The sequence below is a fragment of the Protopterus annectens genome, chromosome 2.part1, assembly GCF_019279795.1.
Source record: "Protopterus annectens isolate FY-2018-M chromosome 2.part1, PAN1.0, whole genome shotgun sequence".
Classification (NCBI taxonomy): Eukaryota; Metazoa; Chordata; order Ceratodontiformes; family Protopteridae; genus Protopterus; species Protopterus annectens.
This window is the reverse complement of record NC_056729.1, coordinates 872,766,152-872,791,493: the sequence shown is the minus strand read 5'-3', so window position 1 is coordinate 872,791,493 and position 25,342 is coordinate 872,766,152.

Here is a 25,342-nt window from a genome sequence, read left to right as displayed (position 1 = left end):
ACAAATATATATATATATATATATATATATATATATATATATATATATACGCAAATCTGTTTACACAATCATACTAAATTTTTAACCCTATTAGAACCCAACTTTTTCCATAACCACCATCTGATTTTACTTAATATCGTTGCTAATATCTATTTACCATTAAACATAATTTCATTTATTCTTTCACTCCCTGTAATCTATATAATATAAAAAAACTTTGTATCTGTTTAACATATTCTTTACTTCGATTATAATATCCATATTTAATCATAGCCATGTTTATTTTAGACACTTCTTTATATTTTATGTAGTTTTCCCCATAACTTGTTCCATAGTTTCTTCTTGGCAATGTAAACATATTCTATTACTTTTCTTCTTATATGGCATATTTCTTTTTAATGGCAATTTATCTATCACCAGTCTCCACAAAAAAATCTTGACATTCTTCTTTTTCATTATACCATTTCTTCTTATGTTTATAGCTTTAATTTTTTCATCTGTTAGATATTCCTATGGTTTTACATAGTAATATTTTGTCAATACATTCTTATACCATACTTTTCTTTTTCTATATCATTTTTCTATATATCATCAATTTTGATTTTCCACAAAAAATTTTCTTGGCAACATTTTATTTTTTTCAATAATATACTGTTTTTTTGTCTTTTTTACCATAACCCCAAAATTATCATACTTTTATTTATACAATTGTACTACTAATCTCTCATCTTTTTAATGTATCCACTTTAACACATTGTACAAAGTAAATGAAGCAGCATACACCACTGGGTTAATTAACCCTAAAGCTCTTTCTTCTTTATTTACATACAGAACTCCTGTTTTTACTTGGTTTAATCTAGGACTCCATATAAATGAAAACAAATCTGCAATTATTCCTTTTCAAACACTGTTAGCAACATAAATATACTTATTAACTCTGATATTTTTCCCATCAGTACTGAATTTATCTAATAAGTTCATAGATGTTTAGTACTCTAATGACCATGGGGGCCTTTTAAGCCTAGCCATGCATCCCAAATCTCTGATTAGTTCTGGTACCCTTGATAAGTGTAAGCAGGGGCTTGGGAGATGAAACATGTACAAGCAGGAGCCTGTGAGATAAACCATTTTTAGGCTGCCTTTGTCTATTAGAGATAGGTGCCAAACCAGGGATGAATTTCCTGTCCCCCATCCAATTGTCCAAGTTACACTTGAACTGTGTTAGGGAGGAACTCTGCTTTACATGGATGAGGAGCCTGTTCCAGAGATGGGTTAGTCTCTAGAATACATACATGTCTCTCTGATAGGTCCTATTTATATCAGAAGCAAGTTTTAAGTCTTTAGATTGGGTAATTATAGTGCTGTTTGTTTTGTGGATATTCGGGAGGTCCATCGGAGTGGGGTCTGACAAGGCCTTGTATGCCAGGCATAGATCATGCCTCAACAGCATGTAGGAGAAAGAATACAGGAATAGGGTCTTGAAGCAGTCTGCATAGGACATGTTACTTATGCCCTGTATTTATTTTAGTGAGGAACCCCTGTGGATGTTCCAGTTGTTGAATATGCCTGGTTATGTACATACCAAAGGGGGCATTGTACTGAATGATACATCTGATGAATGCCAAATACAGTGGAACAATTACTTCCTTGGACCTAGATGCCATACCTTTGTTTATAAGTAGTTGTAACATAAAATGATTTCCCCACTACTGTAGACAAACGATGATAAAAGGCTAGATTGCTGTCTATGTGTGTCCCCAAGTCCCTAACTACTGAATCAACTCTTAGGGGTGTGTTGTCAATATGATAGTTGCCAGGGGTGGATGACTTCCCACAGGATACTATTATGCATTTTTTCAGAATGATAATTTTTATCTTTTCCAGAAAAGACAGGCTTGTTTTATTTCTTCTATTATTTTCCCATTTAATTCTACTTGCATCTTTATTCCCAAATTTTATACCTAACACAGAAATTTCATGTTTGTAAAATATATACCCCTGATCTTTACTACATCACTTAAACCTTTACTTTTTTCTTTATTTAAAGGCATTCCTATCATCTCTATACACTCATCTGTGCAAGTTATCCCTTCTTTTATCCAAATTTTGTTTTTTACAATTATTATAATGCCATCTGCACATGTTAACAGAACTGGAATTCTTATCCCTTCAAGTGTTATATACCCCACCATCTTCATTTTGTAATTTATTTCACATACTGTCACACTGTGGGAATGAAAAAGAGAATTAATATGGTACAATATTTGTGCAAAGTAGAAAGCAAAGCTAACAGATACAAAAAAGTATTGAAGATGTTTGAAGAGAAATGCAGGTAAAGGCATCCACATATGGAAATTTCGCAATACAAAAAATAGAAAACAAAGAGGAAAAGTAGAAAAGAGGATTAGCACTGGAGATGTTAAAGAAATAGAAACTGAAGATATGGATTACCTACAAACAATCATTTGTTTGTGTAAGACCCTCTTGTAGGATGTTGACATCATTTGGAGATCCTATGACCGCTCCCAGTTTGCAGTCATCAGCAAACTTTGCCAGCCACAGACCTTCAGTTTTTTCTTGTAATTTGGAGAAATAGATTCCAAAAGGTAGACGTCCCAGGACTGATCCCTGTGGAACACCACTGGTTGCAGGTCTGCTGTTGGAGGTGGATTCCCATATTTTGACTATATGTTTTCTATCACTGAGCCAGTTAGTCACCCATCTAAAGAAATAAGGGTTGATACCTAGCTGGGTGAGTTTGCCAATGATGCATGAGTGGGGGATAGTGTCAAAAGCCTTGGTTAAGTCTAGGTAAGCTCTATGCACAGATTTTCCCTTGTCTAGGGCTTTGGTGACTGTCTCAAGGGAGTCCACCAGGTTTAACAGGCATGATCTCCCTTTGACAAATCCAAATTGAGTAGGGTCAAATGTTTGGAGATTACCTATATGATTTGCTCCATGGCCTTGCAGATAAAGCTAGTCAGGCTAATAGGTCTATAATTCTTGAGGTCAGTGGAAGCACCACCTTTGTGCAAGGGAATAACGGGGCTGTTTTCCATTCAGCTGGAACAAAGCTGATGCTTAGACTATGATAGAAAAGAGTGCCCAATGTTATTGCTAATTCTTGTTGGACCCCATGTAGGATGCAGCCTGGGATGTTATCAGGTCCTATAGATGCTTTGTTTTTGGCCTTAGAGAGGGCATTTATGACATGTCTTTAATGATACAAGGTAGGAGACTGGTGGTAGGGATGTCATGGTGTACGTGTGGTGGGGCAGGGGAGTGAAGTTTTCACAGAACCTGTTGGCCAACGGGTTAGCTATGTCCACAGGTTCAGTTAGTATTTGTAGTATCATTAACTACCACTTCAGCATAAATCTGGGCCTTTCCTTTTAGGTTATGAATGTTACTAAAAATGCCTTTTGGTTGTCCTTAATTGAGGAAACTAATTTGGATTTGTAGTTTGCGTTGGAGAACTTTACAAAAAGGCTTACTTGCTTGTTCAAGCTGAGGAGGGAGTGTTTCCAGTTTAGGCCTTGTTCCCTCTTACTCTTAGCAATTTCTTCCTATTGTTGTAAAGCCTATTAATGGCAGCTGTCCACCAGGCAGGTTTGCTTTTCCTTGAGGAACTTGTTTTGGTCCTATCAGGTACAGCTGAATCAATGCAGTTATACAGGAGTTTGTATAAACCATTGATGTAGAACTCTGCATAGTTGCCAATTCCATCGGGGGCAGGTGCATTGAAACTATTTATACCATCCAGTAAGAGGTTATAATCTGCTTTGGAGAAGTGTTTTAGTTTAATTGCTGCCGGGGGTCGGTAAGGTGCAATAGTTACTTCGAATGACACTGATTTGTGGTCAGATCTCACCAGGAAAGACCTCACAGTGGGGGGTGCTACAGTGGTACCCCATATTGGCAAGCACCAGATCCAGGATGTTGGCACCCCTTATGGGAGTGTCTACCAGTTGGCCCAGGGCATTTAAGTTAATGAAGTCAAGGAACCTTTGGCAAGTGAGTTTGAGCATGAGAAATTTACCCAATTGATGGATGGGTAGTTAAAGTCACCCAAAATCATGGTGTTCGGATGTATCTTTATAGAATTAAGTAGATCCAAATAGGCAGAGTGGGTGTCCTGATTCATGGAGGGGGTCCTGTAGCTGGCAATGGCTTGAATAGATGTCCTACAAATAATTACCTGCACTTGAAGTATCTCCAAGTAATCATATTGTTTATCAGACATGTTGCTAAAAGCACAACTGCAAGTGGTCAAAACTTTCTCCAATGATATAAGGATGCCATTTAGTCTTCATAGATGTGCAAAAGCAACATTTAAAGCAGGAAAGCTGCAGCACCAAGTTAATATCAGTCTGTGGCAGGAATGTGATATAAAGGAACTTGAGTAGGAGGGAGTGTATAAATATTTGGGACTTGATTAAGGACTGATAATAAATCATGAACGAAAAAAGTAAGTAAGGAATATTTTAGAAGACTAAAATTAATACTGAAAGAAGCCCTGACATCTAGGAAAAAAACCCGAGCTTTAAACCAAATTGCTCTTCCTGTTCTAACTAACAGTTTTGGGGTGATGGACTGGCCCTGAAATGTATTGGATCAGTTCGACAGAAAAAACAGAAAAATGCTTCACACCACAACTTTGTTTTCATTTGAGCCAGTTTCCATTACTTACATCAAATCTCTAATACTCAAGCTAAAACCTTGCTCTCCGTCCACTGACAATATATCTCCTACATTCCAAAAACTTGCTAATGACTCAATTGGCTATCCTATATATCTATACTAATTAATCGATCTATTCTGGAATCAACTGTCCCCACCCTTTGGAAATCTTTCTTTATTATCCCTCTTCATAAAGGTGGAAACTCCACTGACCCCTCAAACTACTGACCCATTGCCATTCTGCCCCCCCCTCCAAAATATTAGAAAAATGTATTCACGCGCAGCTTCTCAATCACCTCCTCATGCACCACTTACTTACCCCTACCCAACATGGATTTCGTTCTCACCACAGCACCACCACTGCCCTCCTCTCCTTCGCTCATATCATTGCAGAGGCCCTAGACAACAATAAACTCATTTCCTGTCTCTTCCTAGATCTCTCCAAAGCCTTCAATACTGTCTCTCATCCTCTACTACTATCCAAACCCGCAAATCTCCACCTATCCCCCTCCGCACTTGCCTGGTTTAATAGTTACCTATCTGGCAGGGAACGATCTGTCAAATGGCTCTCATCCTCCTCACCTTTCCTTCCCATCTCCACTGGTGTTCCCCAAGGCTCCATCTTGGGACGCCTTTTGTTTGACATCTTCACCAATGATCATTACACCTTATGCAAAAAATCCTCCCTTATTCAGTATGCTGACAGCTCTACACTTATATCCATCTCAAATAACATTTCTGAACTACACTCCCTGACCCAACAAGCCCTACTATCCACTGAACAATGGCTCTCTCACAACCTACTGATCCTAAATCCCAAAAAGACCAAACTCCTACTTTTCCTTCCCCATTCTCTTTCTCATCACAAAATCTCCTTTTTCATTACATCTTCTACCAATACAACTATCCAACCTGACACCCATACAAAACTCCTAGGGGTCATTATCGATGACGAACTAAAGTTCAACCTACACATATTCCAGTGTATAAACAAAACAAACCAGAAACTAGGTCTGCTATATCGGAACAAAAAATTCCTAACCCCTGAATCTAGACTACCCTGGGCCAGGCACTCCTCCTCCCCTCTCTTTTATACGCCACCCCAGTTCTTACCAATATCCAGCCCTCCACTCTAAACAAACTCCAACAGACTTACCAATCAAATAGCCGTATTCATTACTAATGCCCCATACAACTCACATCACTGCATTTCTTTAAACTCTCTTCAATGGCTTGAACTTCCCCAATTTCTGCTATCGTATCAATTTCATATGCTACACTCTGTTCTTTATAAAACCTCCTTCTGTCCATCTCTGTCCTCCTTAGTTTCCTTCTACAATCTCATCCTGGACCTTCCATCCTTCTAACCAACAATTACTTGATGTCTACCACTCAAAAAGGTCAGTAGGCAAACTACTCTACAAACACTCCCTTGCCCATGCTTGGAACAAACTTCCCCTTGACTTACGTTCAATTTCCCACACCTCACACTTTAAAAATGAACTAAAAGCTTATTTTCTCAATTCCAGATCCTGCCCTTGCCATGACCCCACGTAGTCTTCCTTCCCTTTATGTACCCTCAAAAGGTCCATACTTAGTACCTCATTACACCTCTCTCTCCAATGTGTCTACTATGCGTTTGCATAATTTTATACAAACAAAAACTTGTTATTGTTGACCTATTGAACTATATCAATGTAAAATTATGTTACTAAACTTCTTTTTAATGCAACTTTAACTTTATGCATGTAACCCAACATATGTGAATCTTTTTGCTATAACTGCTATTATATCAATATTGTTTGAAATTGTACTTGTTTAAAAATGTACTACTGGAGCTTTTCTCCTCGGGTCTCCACTGAAAATGGGCCACAAGCCCAGTTGGACAAACCCAGTTAACACATGTCAATAAATATAATAAATAAAGATTAGGGGTATGGGCCTCCTCGAAACTGATTACATGTATAGATCTGCAATCATAGAACTGCATACGTATCTTCTGACCTTACCAGATCCAAACATAGTGAAAGTTTTAAAACATGCTTAGTTTAACAGAAGCATATCAGTGCCAAGTGGAAATGGAAATCAAACCAGATGTAGACAAAAATCAGAAAGTAGTTAAGTAGGGTCACAAGTTCATAGGAGGTTACTAGGTAATGGCCCTAGAGCCCTTACAAGCCTTGCCATATTTATCCAGAGTTGCCCCAACTGTCGGTGATTAGGTGAGTGAAGCTCACAGAGGAAAGGGTCTATGATAGTTAGCACAGCATTGAATTCCTCTGTCCAGGATGGACATGGGTGCCACCCCAGGAGTGAATTTCCACCCATTCATTGATTTAGTTTGCATTTGAAGAGGGTCAGGGAAGGTCTCTCTTTCCTGTGAATTGGAAGCGTGTTCCAGAGAAGTGGCAGTCTCTGGGAGATGTAACTCTCTTCCAGTATGACCTGTTCATGTCAGAGTCTAGGTTAAGATCCCAGACATGACTAATCTTCCTGCAGTTTGATTCACAAATGTGTAGAATTTTCATCAGGGCCGGTTCAGAGACTGTCCTGTAAGCCAGGCACAGGTCACGCCTTTGCAACTTGTAGGAGACAGGATACAGTGGCAAGGCTTTCAGTCTTTCAGCCTAAGACTTGTTTTGTACCCTGTAATTTCTTGGTGAGAAACCCCTGTGGTCTTTCCAGTTGTTGCAGATGTATGGCGAGGAACGTGCAAAAGGGAGAATTGTACTCAATTATTGGTCTGATGAGGGCCGAGTATAATGGAATTATAACACACTTTGATCTAGATGTGATGCCTTTACTTATAAGATGTGCCACATAGAAGGATTTCCTTACTACTGTGGATACCTGATGGCCAAAGTTTAGATTGCTATCAACCTGAGTATCCAGATCATTTACCACTGGGTCTACACTTAGGGGGGTGCTGCCTATATTGTAATTAGCAGGGATGTTAGATTTTCCGAAAGGAATAATTGTACATTCTTTTGCATTTAGCTTTAATACATAGTTTTGCACCAGTCATTTGTCTGCATTAACCCTGTCTACAGTATAGTAACATCATTAGGGGACTCAATAATTGCTCCCGATTTGCAATTGTCTGTGAAGTTGGTCAGTCGCAGGCCATCCAAGTTTAACCAGACATCTGAGAAATAAACTCCAAACAGTAAGGGGCCCAGCACAGAACCCTATGGTATGGCACTGGTGACTGGTCTTTTGCTAGAGATGAAGTCACCCATTTTGACAGTATAGTGTCCTGTTGGTGAGCTAGTCAGCTACTCATCTGGTAATGTAGAGATCATTTCCCAATTTGGAGAGTTTTTTTTATAACAGCCGAGCCGGGGTTTGTGTCAAATGCCTCGGTTCGGTCAAGATAGGTGGTATGCACTGTTTTCCCCTCATCCAGGGCTTTGATGACTTTCTTAAAGAAGTCAGCCATGTTTAACAGGCATGCTCTACCTTTAACGAATCTGAACTGCATTGGGTCCAGAGTTTGGAGATTATCTATGTCCTTGTAAATAAGGTCCATAATGAGGCTAGTCAAGTTTATGGACCTGCAATTGCCAGGGTTGGTTGATGGTTTCCCTTTACCCAGAGGGAATACTGTTGCTGTCCTCCATTCTACCAGAAAGTAGCCAATTCATAGGCTGTGGTCAACCAGGGATCCAAGTGGATATGCTAGGTCATTTTTTAAGTTGTTTAGAAGGCAACCTGGGATGTTGCCTCATCCTACTGGTGCCATGTTGTTGGCCTTGGAGAGGACCAAGATAACCTGCTCTTTTGAGATAATAGGCTGAGAAATGGTGGCATGTATGGAATGTATACTTTGGGGAATGACTGGAGGGGACAGGGGAGTAAAGTTTGCTCCAAATCTGTCAGCTAGCAGGTTAGCTATTACCTCCAGTTGAGTATGGGTGGTGCAGTCCACAAAAGGTTCACCACATAGCTGGGTATTCCTTTTAGATTTCAGATGTAGTTAAAGAATGTCTTGTGATTATCCTTAGCTAGGGAGGTTATTTTTGCTTCATAATTAGCTTTGGAGGACTTGACAAGATCTCTAATTTGTTATTTAAGCTAGAGAAGGATTTCTTCCTCTGCTGAGTCAGTTCCCTCTAGTTCTTGGACATTAGTTTCTTTCTCTTTTTGTATGCTCCCTTTATAGTAGGGGTCCACAAAGATGTCTTGTTTGTTCAGCAAGACCTGGTTTTCATCTGGTCAGGTACAGCAGATTCTATACAACTGCTTAACTGCTTATGCAGGGCATTGGTGTACACCTCTGCATAGGAGTCTGTGCTATGTGCATTTGACGGGGCTTTGAAATTTCTTATACCCTGACTTAGTAGGGGGTAATTTGTCTTTGAAAAATTATTTAGTGCTTTTGAACTTGATGGGGTATCTGGTCTTATAATTATTTTTTTATTTATTCATTTATTTTATTTTATTTTATTTTATTTTACATTTGTTGACTGGGTATGTCTGACTGAGCCATAGCCCTTTTTCAGCAAAGTCCCAGGGAGAAAAGCTCCATAATACAGTAAAAATAAGCTGATGTTATACAAACTGGTATAAAAGACTAAAAACACTAAATATTTTAACATTGACAAACATAAGATTGTTGTATATACATGTTTGAATAAGCAAAAAAAAAGCATATATGGTAATTCTAGGGTAAGGTACATTCTGTTCGGACGATAATACATTGAGAAAGGTGACAACAGAGAGTAGGCTAGTGTTAGAAGAACTTAGTCAGTAACAATTTCAGAGAAGGAGAGGAGAGAGGAGGTGTATAGATAGTAGGAAGGAGGGTGAGGAAAGAAGTAGGATAAGGGAATCTGTAGATGATTGACAAGAAGGAAGGAAGGACTAGGAGAAGGAAGGAGCGAGGGTAGGTAGATCAGACGACGATAGTGGTAAAACGAAGTATGTTAGTTGAATGGTTGTAGTCAGGGAGGATGAGAGCAATGGCAGATCCATTGCTGTTTGCAGTATTCATTTGTAGCCAAATTAAATTTTTTGGGATTTGTCAGATTTCTGATTTTCAGAGGGAACTTGTTCAAAGCCATAGAAGGGTAGTAGCTGTATATGTTTCGACCTGATTTAGATTTGGGATTATAGATATGTAATAGATCAAGGGATGAACTCCTGAGATTTCTAGCTGGTGAGTAATTAGATATAAGAGAAGACAAGGCAGGACAGTATTCTGGCTGGTACAAAATTGAGTGTATGGTTTGAAGCTGTGTGAGCTGAAGTAGGTGGGGTAGTTCTAGCCAGTTAAAGTGTTTCAGGGATAGACAGTGGTGGGATTTATTGGTTTGTTGAGCTGCAAATCTAGCAATATTGTGGTATGTCAATTCAAGCTTTGATAGCAGAGTAGAGTTTAGATTAGTAAAGATTTAGGAGCAATAAGTTAAGCAAGGTAGAAGGTAAGCATGTGTAAGTGTGGTTTGATTCAATTATTAATGTGATGGTCGAATTTCAGTTGGTCATCAATGGTAACACCTAGGAGTTTTGTACTTGATTCTATTAGAATAGGGGTATTATTTTGAGACATTATAGAAAAGGAAGCTTTGATATGATTGGCTGTTTTAGAGAGAAAGAGTAGCAGTTTTTTTTTTTTTTTTTTTTTTGGTTAAGGATGAGCTGATTGTTGGAGAGCCATATCTCTACCTAATTAAAGGAAGATTGGGTGGCAGCTAGGAGTTCAGAGGGGGATTTAGCTATGGTTATGACTGTGGAGTCATCAGCATATTGGACAATAGAGGAGTGTGGACAGGAGGAATGAAGAAAGTTGGTAAAGATATTAAAAAGTAGTGGGCCAAGAATGGATCCTTGGGGAACCCCCATTTTAACAGGAAGAGGAGAAGATAGTGCAGAGTACCATCTGACAGATTGAAGTCTATCAGTGAGATAACTAGAGAACCATGCTACAGTGTCAGTAGAGAAATTTAGTTCAGTTAGTTGTGAAACAGTATTGAAGGCCTTTGAGAGGTCAAGTAATAAACAGGAGATGAGTTTATGGTCATCTTTGGCTAAGGAGATAGTGTTAAGGAAGGAGAGAAGGGCAGTAGTAGTGCTATGTTTAGGTCGGAATCCATGCTGTGTTGGAGTGAGCTGTTTTTCATGTAAGAGGTGTTGAATAACCTGTGTGTGTATGCATTTCTCTAAGATTTTAGAAAGAGGGGACAGAATGGCAATAGGTCTGAAATTTGAGATTTCTGTAGAGTTACCTCCTTTATGAATGGGTAGGGTATAGAATTGTTTCCAGATAGCTGGGACTTGAGATTCTGATATAGAACAATTAATAAGTTGTGGAACTCACAGTCATAATGGAAGGCTGAACAAGAGTAAAGTGATCCGGGTGCTCCCTCCCTGCCATAAACCTAAAGGATAATTCCTCTTACTAAATCTGAAGATGCCCCTGAAGTTGTTAGCTTGCAAGGCATTTTAAAGAGTAAACTCCAAAAGAAGCATTGTTTCATTAAAGTGATTCAGGTGCTCCCTTCCTGCCATAAACCTAAAGGATAATTCCTCTTACTAAATCTGAAGACGCCTCTGAAGTTGTTTGCTTGCAAGGCTTTTTAAAGAGTAAACTCCAAAAGAAGCAGTGTTTCATTAAAGTGATCCGGGTGCTCCCTCCCTGCCATAAAACTAAATGATAATTCCTCTTACTAAATCTGAAGACGCACCTGAAGTTGTATGCGTGCAAGGCTTTAGTACACTCTAAAAGAAGCATTGTTTCATTAAAGTGATCTGGGTGCTCCCTCCCTGCCATAAACCTAAGGGATAATTCCTCTTACTAAATCTGAAGATGCCCTTGAAGTTGTTTGCTTGCAAGGCTTTTTAAAGAGTAAACTCCAAAAGAAGCATTGTTTCATGTATGTTGCAATTTACCTACTTTATCATCAGTACCTGTACTGACTATACTTATTTGGTAACCCTTCTATGAGAGATCTAGCAGCCAAACGAAGACCCTTACCCACTGCCTCTACCTAGTCTTTTTTTACCATACCTCCTTACTTTGGAATTGGTACCCCTGCTTTTACATCTCCCAGTTGCCTTTTTCCTACTGACCACTAGAAAGCAGCATTCTACCATAGCTTTTAAATATCTAAAGGAACTCGGAGTGTAAAACAACTAGTAAACAAAAAGGCACTAAGGTAACATAACAGGTAACCTCACAAAACCTTTATTAATCCACAATTTGATGAATGAAGAAATAAAAAAACAGCAACTTGAACTGACTAAGCACTTTCACCCTCATGGGCATCTTCAGCCTAGAAGTCCTAATCCTTTTTGTAGTGACTATTACTGTCCTAATCCCCTTGCTAAAGGATTTAAATTTAAATATCACCTTCATAATCTTTTTGCTAAATTCTTGTATTGTTAACAGTTTGCTTTACCTTTATTCTCCCCCTAATTTCAACAGTTTAAAGCCAAAACACTAAAGACAGCTGATACTTTTTTCTGTTGTACTTACCTTCCATGGAATCTACCCCACTCCCTATTCTTCCATTCTTTCCATTCTAGTTCAGCCCCTTGCTTGACCACTACCTCCTTTTATCCCCTCCCACCAGCTGGAAACCACCTCTAAGTTACTTATACTAGGCATTATTTCTTTTTGGCGCCACTTTCAAACCCTGTTCCTCAGCTTCCTCCTCTCCCTGCTACTGGGGCTGCATTTTTTTAGAGCTGCTTTACTCCACTCAGGGTAGGTTGGCGAAATTGTATTATTGTGTGTGTATTTTTGTGTGTATGTATCATTGGCTGCCTGTGCTGGTATTGTATTTTTTCCTTGTATTTACTTACACAAACTAACCTGCCTGTCCAGAGCCTGTATTTCCTGCAGTTAGTTGCTTAAGTACAATCACGTCATAGCTATAAACTGCATGCTAGGTTACTGCTATAGTATTGGTTTATCCTATAAGTTTCAGAGTTAATGTTTGTATTATAAGAGGGTACAGTAGAAATGCTAGGTCAAGTTCAGTATTGTAGTCAGCTTTGACATTTTTCCCCTGTTAAGAGCATGGCTATGACCATTGTTACTTCTAAGTACTTAAATGTAACGCTAGGATCGCTACTCTAAAGTAACTGGCTGGTTAATATTCCATGTTATATGTTTGCAACAACCCCAATAATGCCGTAAAGTCACACAAGACACCTTTGGGGCTTGGGGCTATTCTGCAAGGAATTTTTACTCTCGGCTCTGTATGCTGTACATGAAATACGCATCTGTTTTAATTGCTTTTGCGTGTATATTTCCTGCTACCTACTCCTGAACTGTTTAGGCGCAAAGACCCTACAATTAAAAAAGAGTCCTATTTTTTTTTTATTATTATTATCAAACCTTAAGGGGTTTTATTTCCCTTCCAGTTACAAGATTAGGGGCCAGTAGTACCTAAGAGGAACAAAAGCATTACTCTTCTTTTGCATGCCCAAATGGAAATTGGCGCCAGTTTCTAAGATGCTTCTGCAAGTGGGCTGTTTTCCATAATTCCCTCTATGGTGGTTATTTCTATGGAAACGCTCTGGCAATTTGTAGATTTTAACTATACAAGGCATTTTTTAACTTGCTGATACTACAAATGATATTGTATTATGTGCGAGTGGTTTCACTAGGTCATATTAATGGAATTTTCATTTGGTGGAATTGAGTTTTTTTTTCTGATAGGTCTATTTAGAGCCAGGCTTTGAATTCTGATAACTAAAGTAGTATACATCATGAAGTCACGTTGACGACTGGCTTATCTCACACTTGGAGAGCTTGCAGAGTTGTTTGTCTACACCTATGGTTCTAATCAGGCTATTTCCTAATTCTATAGTCCTTTTTCTATAATTACAAATGGTTCAGTGAGTTAACATTCTTTTAACACCTTGGTGACTGACAATCCTGATACTTATCTCACATGTGAGTTTTCCATGTTTAAAATTATTTCAATATATTTGTGATACTTTTCTGTAATCTGTTTGACCAGCTCATACACTGTACTAGTGATAAAATTATTTAAAGTGTGATCTACAGCTAAGATATTATGTACTGTGATTTCTTGTTTTACCAAATGTAAAGTTGTCATCTGTGTCTTTGCGAAATTGAACTGTGCATGCATTGGATATGTGTATTCCTCAGCTTATTGTTGACCTGGATATTTCCAGTTCCCTTCCTACTTTTATAGAAGGTGAATTAGGATCTGCATTCTTGTTTGAGCTCTATATGCTATAGTTCATTTGATTTATTTGCCATTGCAAACCAATTTTTTTTCACTTGTCCTCCAAGCTTATCCTCTCTCTTTCTTTCTTTGTATATAACCCCTCCTTTTGGCTCCTTTTCTTCCTCCTTTCTCTCTCATCCTCATATCTACATTACTCTATTGCTGATATACTCTCCTTCTAATATCTCACCTTGTCACTTTTACTATTTCTCTGTTGTCTAGTACTTCATGGTCTTTTCCAATAATTTCCCCTTTTTCCTCCCACTCTCATACCTACAATGTGTTAACTCAGTGTTCTCTTTTTCCTCTCTTTCAGTAAAGTGATTCGGGTGCTCCCTCCCTGCCATAAACCTAAAGGATAATCCCTCTTACTAAATCTGAAGACACCCCTGAAGTTGTTTGCTTGCAAGGCTTTTTAAAGAGTAAACTCCAAAAGAAGCATTGTTTCATGTATGTTGCAATTTACGTACTTTATCATCAGTACCTGTACTGACTATACTTATTTGGTAACCCTTCTATGAGTGATCTAGCAGCCAAATGTAGACCCCTACCCACTGCCTCTACCTAGTCTTTTTTTACCATACCTCCTTACTTTGGAATTAAGACCCCTGCTTTTACCTCTCCCAGTTGCCTTTTTCCCGCTGAACACTAGGTGGCAGCATTCTACCATAGCTTCTAAATATCTAGCCTAGAAGTCCTAATCCTTTTTGCAGTGATTATTACTGTCCTAATCCCCTTGCTAAAGGATTTAAATTTGAATATCACCTTCATAATCTTTTTGCTAAATTTTTGTATTGTTAACAGTATGCTTTACCTTTATTCTCCCCCAAATTTCAACAGTTTAAAGCCAAAACCCTAAATACAGCTGATACTTTTTTCTGTTGTACTTACCTTCCAGCTCTACCCACTCCATTCACCCTGTGGGCTCACTCCGCTCCCCTACCCTACCCCCAAATCTCACCCACCCCACTGCAGCTAACCTTATACTTCATTAAACCTCAACCCCTTCAGTCATTATCCACTAACCAAACTAACCTCATTACATACTTATCAAGCCACTCCCTCCCTTCCTCTTTATCTTCTTCTAATTCTTTTACATAGTCCCAACCCTAATCCCTTATACACGTCTCTTACTACACAGACCCTCCCCATTACTGCCCCACTGTTCTCACATCAGTCTCCCTGTATTCACACTTAGTACATACCAACTCTCCCTATATCTCCTACCACACTCCATTCACTATGTCCATCTCTAACTTTAAAACACGCTCCAACATGCTCCTCTTATCTGTAATACATTGCCCTCTGCTTCTATACTATAAGCGCACTTGCTATGAATCCCTACATCTAACTGAAATTCCTCCCCCTTTAAAACAAACTACCCTTCCCACCCTTTATACTTCAAAATCCCATTGTAACAATACATCCTCATCAGCCTACATTCAACCTCAATTTCATAGAACAATCCATTTCAATATTTCCAAACCAAAAGAACTATCCCTATTCTAGATAAACTACTGAAACTGTCTCTTATACCACAACAGTACCTACTACTACATGGCAACATTCATTATAACCCAGGCCCAAATTCTCATATCCCTTATTCCCAATCCCCCCATCCGGACACCTCCTGCACCCCCTCTCCTAGCAAAATCTCTCTCCATATAGCCCACCTAAACATCCGTAGTTTAAATAATAAAATTAGCCACCTGCATGTCCTGTTAGACTTACACTCCTTTGATATCCTATGCCTAACTGAAACCTGGCTAAAACCAACCACCAAGGACAATGATATTATCCCCCCAGGCTATAACATAATTAGATTAGACCACCCTAACAAAAAAGGAGGTGGGGTTGCAATATTATATAAATCTGAGCTGCAACTCTCTGCCCTAGATATTACTCATCCTTTACCTAGCAATGCCGAAATCCTAATGGCCAAGCTTATAATTAATGCTAATAAATCCATTTATATTATCTGCTCCTACATCCCCCCAGGTAATAACATTAATACCATTGAAAACATCTTATCCTGGCTTTCTTCAAATTTCCCCCAAGAAACCATACTCCTTGGCGATCTCAACATTGACTGGAAAAGTTGCACTACCAATAGTCCTACTAACCTCATTAACCTTCATGGCTTTTATCAAACCATCACCCACCCTACAAGAACTCACAAACCTAGCAATAAACAAACCACTTTAGATTGGATACTAGTTAATAGTAATCCCCAATTTTATAAAACAGGCATACTTCCCGATGATAACAGTGACCACTCTCTTACCTTTATAACAATGCTAAAAACCTCAATACCCAGTCAAGTAAACTTCAAAACCACTTGAAATACAAAAATATCTAAACCCAGTTAACTTTCAAGCTGAGCTTAAAGCTTACAATTGGACGCCCCTTAAAACACTTACCTCTAGAGGAAGCTGTCTCATACTTTAACAATAAATTTTTACAAATACTAGACCACCATGCCCTTTCTCGATTGATCAGAATTAAGAACAAACCAGCTCCCTGGCTCAAAAAAGAGACTAGTCAAAAAATGTGACTTAGAAATAAAATCTGGATTAAATGGAGGCATACAAAAATGCAAACTGATCACTTAAATTTTTGTTAACTGAGAAATGCCACTAAGAAAGCCATATTCCTTGACAAAAAAAAATATTACCTACAATTCCAACAAACCCAATATCAAAACCCACAAAAATTCTGGTCAGGAATAAATAGATTACTTCATCCTGGCCACTGTAAAACAGCCACCCCCTCTAATTTGACTCAACATTCTTCTACCAAAATTGCTGACACTTTCAACAAAGTTTTCTATGAAACTGTCCAATTTCTAGCCAATTCTTTTACAGTAGTGTCCACATCTAACTCACCTGTGTCGAATAGTTCATTACCCCTATTTCAACTATGACCCATTCCCACATCTCACATACACAACCTACTGTTGAAACTCAAACCTTGTACCCCATCAGCTGATCTCCTTACAGCTGAATATTTGAAATTAGCAGCTGGAGTACTTGCCTTCCCCATTTCTATTTTAATTAACAAAACCATTACAGAATGTTCCATCCCTAACATGTGGAAAGTTTCACATATTATCCCTCTTCACTAGGGGAGTAACTCAAGTGAACTTTCAAACTTATGCCCAATAGCCCTACTCTCACCGATAGCAAAAATTATGGAGAGATGTATTCATCGCCAGCTTCTTACTCATCTCCTCCAAAATCACCTTCTAGTAGACTGCCAACACGGTTTTAGACCACATCATAGCACCACCTCAGCTCTCCTATCCTTTACAGACTGTATAAATAAAAATTGAAATAACAATCTCCTATCTTCTGCCATGTTTATTGACCTCTCCAAAGCATTTCACATGGTGAATCATGAACTATTGATAGATACACTTAAATATCTCTCATTAGATAAACTAAGAGTCAAATGGTTTCAATCTTACTTAGAAAACAGACAGCAAGCAGTCCTCTGGGACAATGAACTGTCTTCTCTGCTCCCTATTACTCTCGGAGTCCCACAAGGATCAATTTTGGGACCGCTCCTCTTTACTATATTCATTAACAATCTGTCAGCTTCCCTTCCTCAAGCCACCTGTATACAATATGCTGATGACTCAGCCTCAATCTGTGCCGCCTCCTTGCCCTGCCAACTTCAAGCCACAACCCAAAAAATATTTACCTTAGTAGAAAGCTGGTTCCATCAACGTTGTCTCCTCCTTAACCCTAAAAAAACTAAATTACTGTTGTTCACTCCCACTCAGAAATCCCCCACCATAAACTTCACAGTCATCTCTAAAAATGGTACATTAATAGCTCCTGACACAACCACTAAACTTTTAGGGGTAACAATTTATCACAATTTTAATTTTGACACTCATATCAATCTAATTATCAAATTGGTTAATAGAAAACTGGGCTCCCTGTACAAAATTAAATCCTTTCTTACTCCTTCAGCCAGGACTACTATTGCCCAAACTCACCTAATCTCTACCCTCCTCTATGCCTCACCAATCTATACAAACCTCTCCAAAAGCAATATAAATAAGTTGGCAACATCTTATAACAACATAGCCAGATTTGACACTGATGCCCCATTTCATACCCACCACTGCAAAAGTCTCAAACATATCGGATGGTTAGAACTGCATAGTCAGTTTCTTTTTCAGCAACTCATAACCATTCACAAGATCCTGCATCATCCCTCAAATACTCCCATACTCAGAAACCTTATTAGCCCCTATCAAAATCTTTTAACTTTACGATCTAACAGAGTACTTGTCTCTACCCTAAAATCCAATAACAAATCTGGGGACTGCCTATTTACTAACTTGATTGGTATCCCATGGAACAAACTTCCAAGAGAACTAACATCCCTGACATCCACTCCTCTTTTCAAACAACAACTTAAAACCTTCCTAAAATCACAATGGCTTTGTCCATGCTCAAATCCTGACTGACACTGTCTCCCTTTTGCTTCTCATTTTTAAGTCTATTGGTACTGGATTCCTCTTGCTTTGATTATTTCCCTTTTTTAACTATTCCTAAAGAATTTTGTTTAGCTATGTAATAACTCTCTGTGTTATGTTATTCTCTATGACTATACTTGTAAAAAAATATGTATATTAATTATGTTTAAAATTTAAGTTGAGTCTTAATAGTCAAAAATCCTTTTTAACTATGTTTTCAAAATTTCATTACTGTATTTGGAGCTTTTCTCCCTGGGCCTCGACTGAAAATGGACATATATCCAGTTTGACTTTCCCGGTCAACAAATGTAAAATAAAATAAATAAAATAAAATAATGATAGATATAGGCAGAGAAAGAGAGTAAGCAGCAATCTGAAGAAAGTGGGATGGGATGTTGTCAGCAGATACAGAGCATGGTTTTAGCCTAGAAAGCAGAGGTTTTTATGTAGGAGGTGGGCACAGGTTTGAGGGAAAAAGTCTTAGGAGAGTTTTCTATGGAAGAGGTTTTATGGCAGTTTGGAGGGGTAGTACTAGAGTGGTTGGGATTAAATAACTTAGCTATAGATTCTATGAAGAAGGCTTTGAAGGCTTTAACAGTTTCATTAGGTGATTTATCGGGACATGGATTAGGTGAGGTAGGATTACCAGGATTAGTATTTGGTTTACTGTATGCCAATTTTTTTTTCGGTTGGCTTTTAGAGTGGTTGGAGGGTTGTGGTAGAAATTCTTTTTGTCTTTATTGATAAGTTGTTTGACCTGATTTCTTTGTTCTTTATATCTTTGCAGGTGGGTTGGGTCTTTAGATTGTAACCATGTTTTCCAGGCTCTATCTCTAGCTTTTATAAGGATATGGATAGATTTGGATAGCCAGGGGGATATATTTGCTTTTATTCTTATTTTTCTAGTTGGTGCTATAGTGTTTAAGATATCATGGAAATTTTTGTTGAAAGCTTGGACAGCTTCACTGAGTGGGAGCTGGGTAAGGAAGTTCCAGTTTACTTTGGATATAAGGATATTACATATTTCAGGGTTAAAGTTGGTGCGATTGCAGGAGGAAATGTATCTATGTGGCTTAGGGAGGTGGCTAGTATATCTAAAGACTGCTATGGGAGAGTGGTCACTCAGGGAATCTGGAAGACTTACATCAAATGGGATTGATTTATTGTCCAATCTTACCAGGGAGGACATTACATGGAGGGAGTGCAGTGCTCCCCCATGTTAGTGAGTACTATGTCCATGACATATGAGGCTGTTATGAGTGTGCTGACTAGCTGTTCCAGAGCATATGCACTGATGAAGTCCAAGAGCCTCTGAGCCAACATGTTTGTGGTTGTGTATGTTGCCTAGTCGATGATAAGATTAAAATCACACATGAGTAAGGTGTTGGGCTGTATGGCAAGTGACTAAGTCCAGGTATGTGATATTCTTTTCCTGTTTCATGGTGGGGGATGTATAGCTAGCTAAGCTGTGTGTAGGGGGCTTAATATGACATGGAGCAGCAGGTAAAACAGAAAGCAGCTCTGTCACTCAAAGAGAAAAATATATAGGTTTACTTTCCTCATCCAGCAGGGAATCACCAGCAGTGCTTTAGTTTATGCAGGCTTGAAAAATTTTCAGAAAAACTCAAAGAAACAGAAATTCATTTTTGTATTTAAGCATCACTCAAGAAACAATTTAACCAATGAAAAATGTGAAATGTGCAGCCTAGATAATTTAAGTGTCTCTCTTTCACATAGTACAAAAACACCAGCCTAATCAAGTTTCTTAAAATGGAAAACAAAAAGGAGCAGGTAAAACAGAAAGCTGCTCCATCACTCACAGACAAAATTATAGGTTTACTTTTCTCACCCAGCAGGGAATCACTAGTGCTTTAGTTTATGCAGGCTTGAAATCTTTTTCAAAAAAGATTTCAGTGTGCCAAAAAACAAAAGAATATAAAGAGAAGGGTCAAATGAGAAGGCAAGAAATGTTGAAAAGGCATAAATATAGATGCAAGTGCAGAGCTCGCCTTGAATAACCTCATGTCGATCAGGATCCAATGCAGGAATGGTTAATGAGAAGTTAATTTAAACCAAAAGATAAAAGGTTAATATTGGTGCCCCAGGATAATGGATTACATAGACTTTGGTTTAAAGAGTCAATTGACCATGTGGGAAAATCAGACAAATGCAAGTTCAGTAAAATGGAACTTTAAACAGTCACATATCTTGTTGCTGTGTGTGATACACTAATGGCATACTGAAAGGCATAATAATGCTGCAAGACTATTGCACTGGGGATTGTACAAACAGTATAATACTGAAGTAGCTGAGAAGCAATGGAAACATGATCCACAAAGCATCATAGAGAATGATGACGTTTATATCACATGGGATCACCCATTACTGACAGTTCAAAAAATAGATTTGAGAAAACCAAAAAAGACGAAAGTAGCATTTATTTATTTATTGCATTTGTTAACTGGGAAAGTCCACTGGGCCTGCCTGGAATAAGCCCATTTTCAGTGGAGGCCCAGAGAGAAAAGCTCCACAAAATTAGAAAGAAAAATATTAATACACAAACAAAGAAATATTGAGCAGTACTATTGCATTGAATGAAACAGATAATAAAACAACAGTGAGAAGATTAAAATCATGGAAGACTAGAAGTAGTAAATGGCATATTTTCAAATAACACATGAATGAAATATAACTGCAAGGTACATATCATGTATTCAAATAACGCATGAATGTAGTATCTGTCGGTTCATAGCTGTGGGCAGTTAAGTACAGTCGTAAGAACAGGGGAAGATAGAAGGGCTATGGGGATGAGACAGGCTAAAGAGACAGGGAAGCAGTAAGTATGTGGAGTGAAGGAAAGGAAGTAGTAGTAATCAAATAGTTACAGGAGTAACACCAGGGAGAGGAGTCAGGAGTTGGGTGTTGGGGTACAGGAACATAACCAATGTGAAGAGAGATGTAGTTTGAGGGATTTTTTAAAGGAGGCAGGATTGCTGATAGTTCTGAGTGAAGAAGGAAGATTATTCCATGCTTTAGAGACAGTATATGAAAACAGCATTTGACCAGTTGAGAGCCTAGATTTCTCTATAGATAGTAACATTTTGTTTTCGGACCTAAGGTGTCAGTTAGGATACTACATGGTCAGTATGGAGGAGAGGGAAGAGTAGGTTTCTGGGTGGTAGATGAGCTTGGGGGCTGTAGTTAATTGTACAAAAGTGAGATAGTGAAGGGATTGTAGCCAATTTTGTTGATGCAGAGAGGAACAGTGATGGGTAGAACATTTTGCATGTGTAGCAAATTTAGCAACTTTGTTGTAGCAAGACTCTAGTTTTGTTCTCAAGGAGGACTGTAGATTAATGAGGATGGGAGCACCATATAGAAGTGTTGGAAGCAGGAAGGATGAGGATAGAGCCTTTTTTGCACAGATACTAAGAAAATAGTTGTGCCTATACAGGGCACCTAGCTTTTGATGTTTTTTTTTGATGTTACTGTATATGAGAAGGTCAAAAGTTAATTTGTCATCAATGATGACACCTGGCAATTTGGTACTGGGGATGTCTTCAGTGATGGCATTTTTGGGGGAGTGAATGGAGAATAATGACTTGTCAACTGGAATGGATTTTGTGGGGGTAAATATTAAAAGTTTTGTTTTATTGGGGTTAAGGGTGAGATGGTTCTGGGACATCCAGGTTTCGGTGTAAGTAAGGTGAGGTGCTGTAGTGCAGTGGCATATTTAGAAGAGCAGATGATAGTTGAGTCATCTGCATATTGGATAACAGTACTGCGGGTGAGAGAGGAATGAAAGTTGTTGACAAATATGCTGAATAAGAGGGGTCCCAGTATTCAACCTTGGGGACACCTGTATTTGTAGTTATAAAAGGGGAGGAAGAGTATTGCCATTTAGTAGATTGCTGCAAATTACTGAGATGGTTTGTAAACCATTGTAGGGTAGGGGGAGATAGTCCGAGATTAGAGAGTTTAGTAAACAGAAGGGAATGGGAAATAGTGTTGAATGCCATTGATAAATCTAGGAAGAGTGCTGAGACTAAGAAGCCAGCATCTCATGCTCTATTTACTGCATCCAGGAAGGAAATGGGAGCAGTGTTAGTACTATGTCCAGGCCTAAAGCCATGTTTTGTGGGAGAGGATTTGGTGTCATAACAGATGACTGAGGAGCTGAGTGTGAATACATTTCTCAAGTATTTTGGAGATTGGGGAGAGAATGGCAATAGGACGGAGGTTAGAGATGTCAGAGTTATTGCCGCCTTTATGAAGTGGAAGCATAAATGCATTCTTCCAGATATCTGGTATGCAGGATTCCTGAATGGACCTGTTGAGGAGGATGCTGATAAAATATGCAATGGAGGAGGCTGAGAGTTGTAAGTATTCTGCAGGTAGGTTATCAGGAGTGTTGGTACATGGCTTGAGTTTGAGAAGAAGTTTTTTGATGGTGGAGGTGGGTATGGGTGTTAGTGTGAAAGCAGGTAAAGGATTTGAAGGGGAATGTACAGATGGAGATCCTGATGGGTCAGTTATAATAGGTGGAAATGTGGTAGTAAGTTTTTTGATGGTGTTGATGAAGTAGGTGTTAAAGAGGGAAGTTATCTCAGAGGGTGTTTTATCTAGGTTTGGACATGGGTTACTGTTATTTCCAGGGTGGAGAAGGGAGTTGATTGCTCCCCAGAAATTCCTGGGGTTTAGTCTATGTTGGTCTTGGATAGCCTGGAAGTATTCTTTTTTGTTTTTGATAACTAGGCGTTTAGCCTGATTGCAAAGTTGTTTATATTGAGTGAGGTTAGACAGTGTTTTTTTTTTTTTTTGCCAGGCTTTCCTGGCTTTGTCCCTGGAGGACATAACTTGTTTTGTGGACTTTGTAAGCCAGATAGCATGTTTTGCCTTGATCCTTTTTAACTGGAGTGGGGCAAGACTATTTAGGATCCTAAGAAATGTACAGTTGAATAATTCAACAGCTTTGTTGAGTGAGAGAAATTTTGGCAGGCTCCAGGTAGTCTTCTGCAGGATGTCATTGAAGGTGTGTGGGGAGAAATAGGATAGATCTCTGATGTATCTATAATGGTGTAAATTTGGTATGAAGGTGGCCTTACGTATTATGAATACTGGGGAGTCATTACTAATGCTATTTGGGAGAGTCCCTGAGGAGGGGATTTTTTTCTGGGTCAGAAACCAAGATCTAATCCATGATTGTGCCTTTGTTTGCCTTAGTGTTGGGTTTAGTAATGTCAGAGATTAGCTGAGTATAGATGTTAAAGTTAATATCTGTGGAGGGGTTATTATTGAAAATATCTAGCCAATTTATACTGACGTTGCCTAGTATGATGGTTTCATTTTTTATATTGTTGGTTGTCCAGGCAAGAATTTCTTCAAGAATAGGAGTATTATTGCAGTGATCAATGATTGTATTGATCATTGAAATTGCTACACCAAGTGATTACAGTGTCTTACATACAGAGAGACACAAAGTCATAAAATACAAGGATTTGCAAACAGAAACAAGGGCAATGTGGAAGATGGATACCTATATAGTTCCAATAGTAGAAGAAGCATTGCATCTCATAAAGAAAGAATTTACATTCATATTTAGACATGCTACCACTACATGTAACTCCATATGAATCACAGAGGGAGTCATTTCTGGGCCCATTTTGAGTGCTGTGACTAGCTTATTTGGCTAACTTCAAAGACTGAAACAATACCATTTTCACAAACTTTAATCATACTTTGACTTAGGAATTGCATCCATTTCTGTTATGGTATTAGAAACCCAAATGTCTTGGAGAAATTAAACCAGCTATATCTGACCTGCCATGTATGACATGGCAGCACATTGTGAATTAACAATCACTTTACTGGGATCTGCTGTGAAGCATTAGTGTCATGTGTCAGCTGCATACATTATTTGAAAGATGTTCTATTTCTCATCTCACTAGACACCAACATATATGTTGCTTTAACTTTGAAGCATTAGTGTCACGTGTCAGCCACATACATTATTTGAAAGATGGACTATTTCTCATCCCACTAAACACCAACATATATGTTGCTTTAACTTGGAATGTCTTGTGACCAACACAAGATACACTGGAGATATTGACTTATTTAACATTTGTTTACTGGGAAAGTCCAACTTGGAATAAGTCAATTTTTAGCAGAAGCCCATGGAGAAATGCTCCAGATGCATGTTGAAACATGGGAAGAAAGCATAGCACCTGAAGAAAACCCACATGAATTCAGGGAGGACATACAGACTCCACACAGAAGGAGCCCTAGCTGAGAATTGAACTGGAGACCCTCTTGTTGTGTGGTGACAATACAAACCACTACAACACTGATGACAGTTAACACGATACCCTGACCACATGTAGAAAATGAGAAAAAAGGGGGGGCTGATGATGATGATGATGACAGAATGGGTGGTAGTAAAATGCACAGAATTGGTGGTACAATGCTGCACGGAATGAGTGGTAACACAGTACCCAGGAGTCAGTTTTAGAATGCTGCTTAGAATGGCTGGTGATCCTCCACCATGAGATTTCTGACTAAGTTCCTGGACATGCTACTATAGCATGTGGGTTAGCGTATCTGGTTTACTAAGGCAACAGGGGAGAGAGTCAAAATTGTGCATGACCTTTATTAAATTCTCCTCCTCCCTGCATACATGGCTGCCATTATCTGTCCACCTATTATAATTAAGACACCTCCAGCTGTTAAGTTCTTATCGATGTATATATGCATTGAAAGAGGACACATATTCCTAGAACTGAAAAATGTGAAATGTGCAGCCTAGATAATTTAAGTGTCTCTCTTTCACATAGTAGAAAAACACCAGCCTAATCAAGTTTCTTAAAATGGAAAACAAAAAGAAGCAGGTAAAACAGAAAGCAGCTGTACGCTTCCTAGAACTGCCTGGTGATTTGCACTGCAGATGGGATTATTACTATTGTTCTTG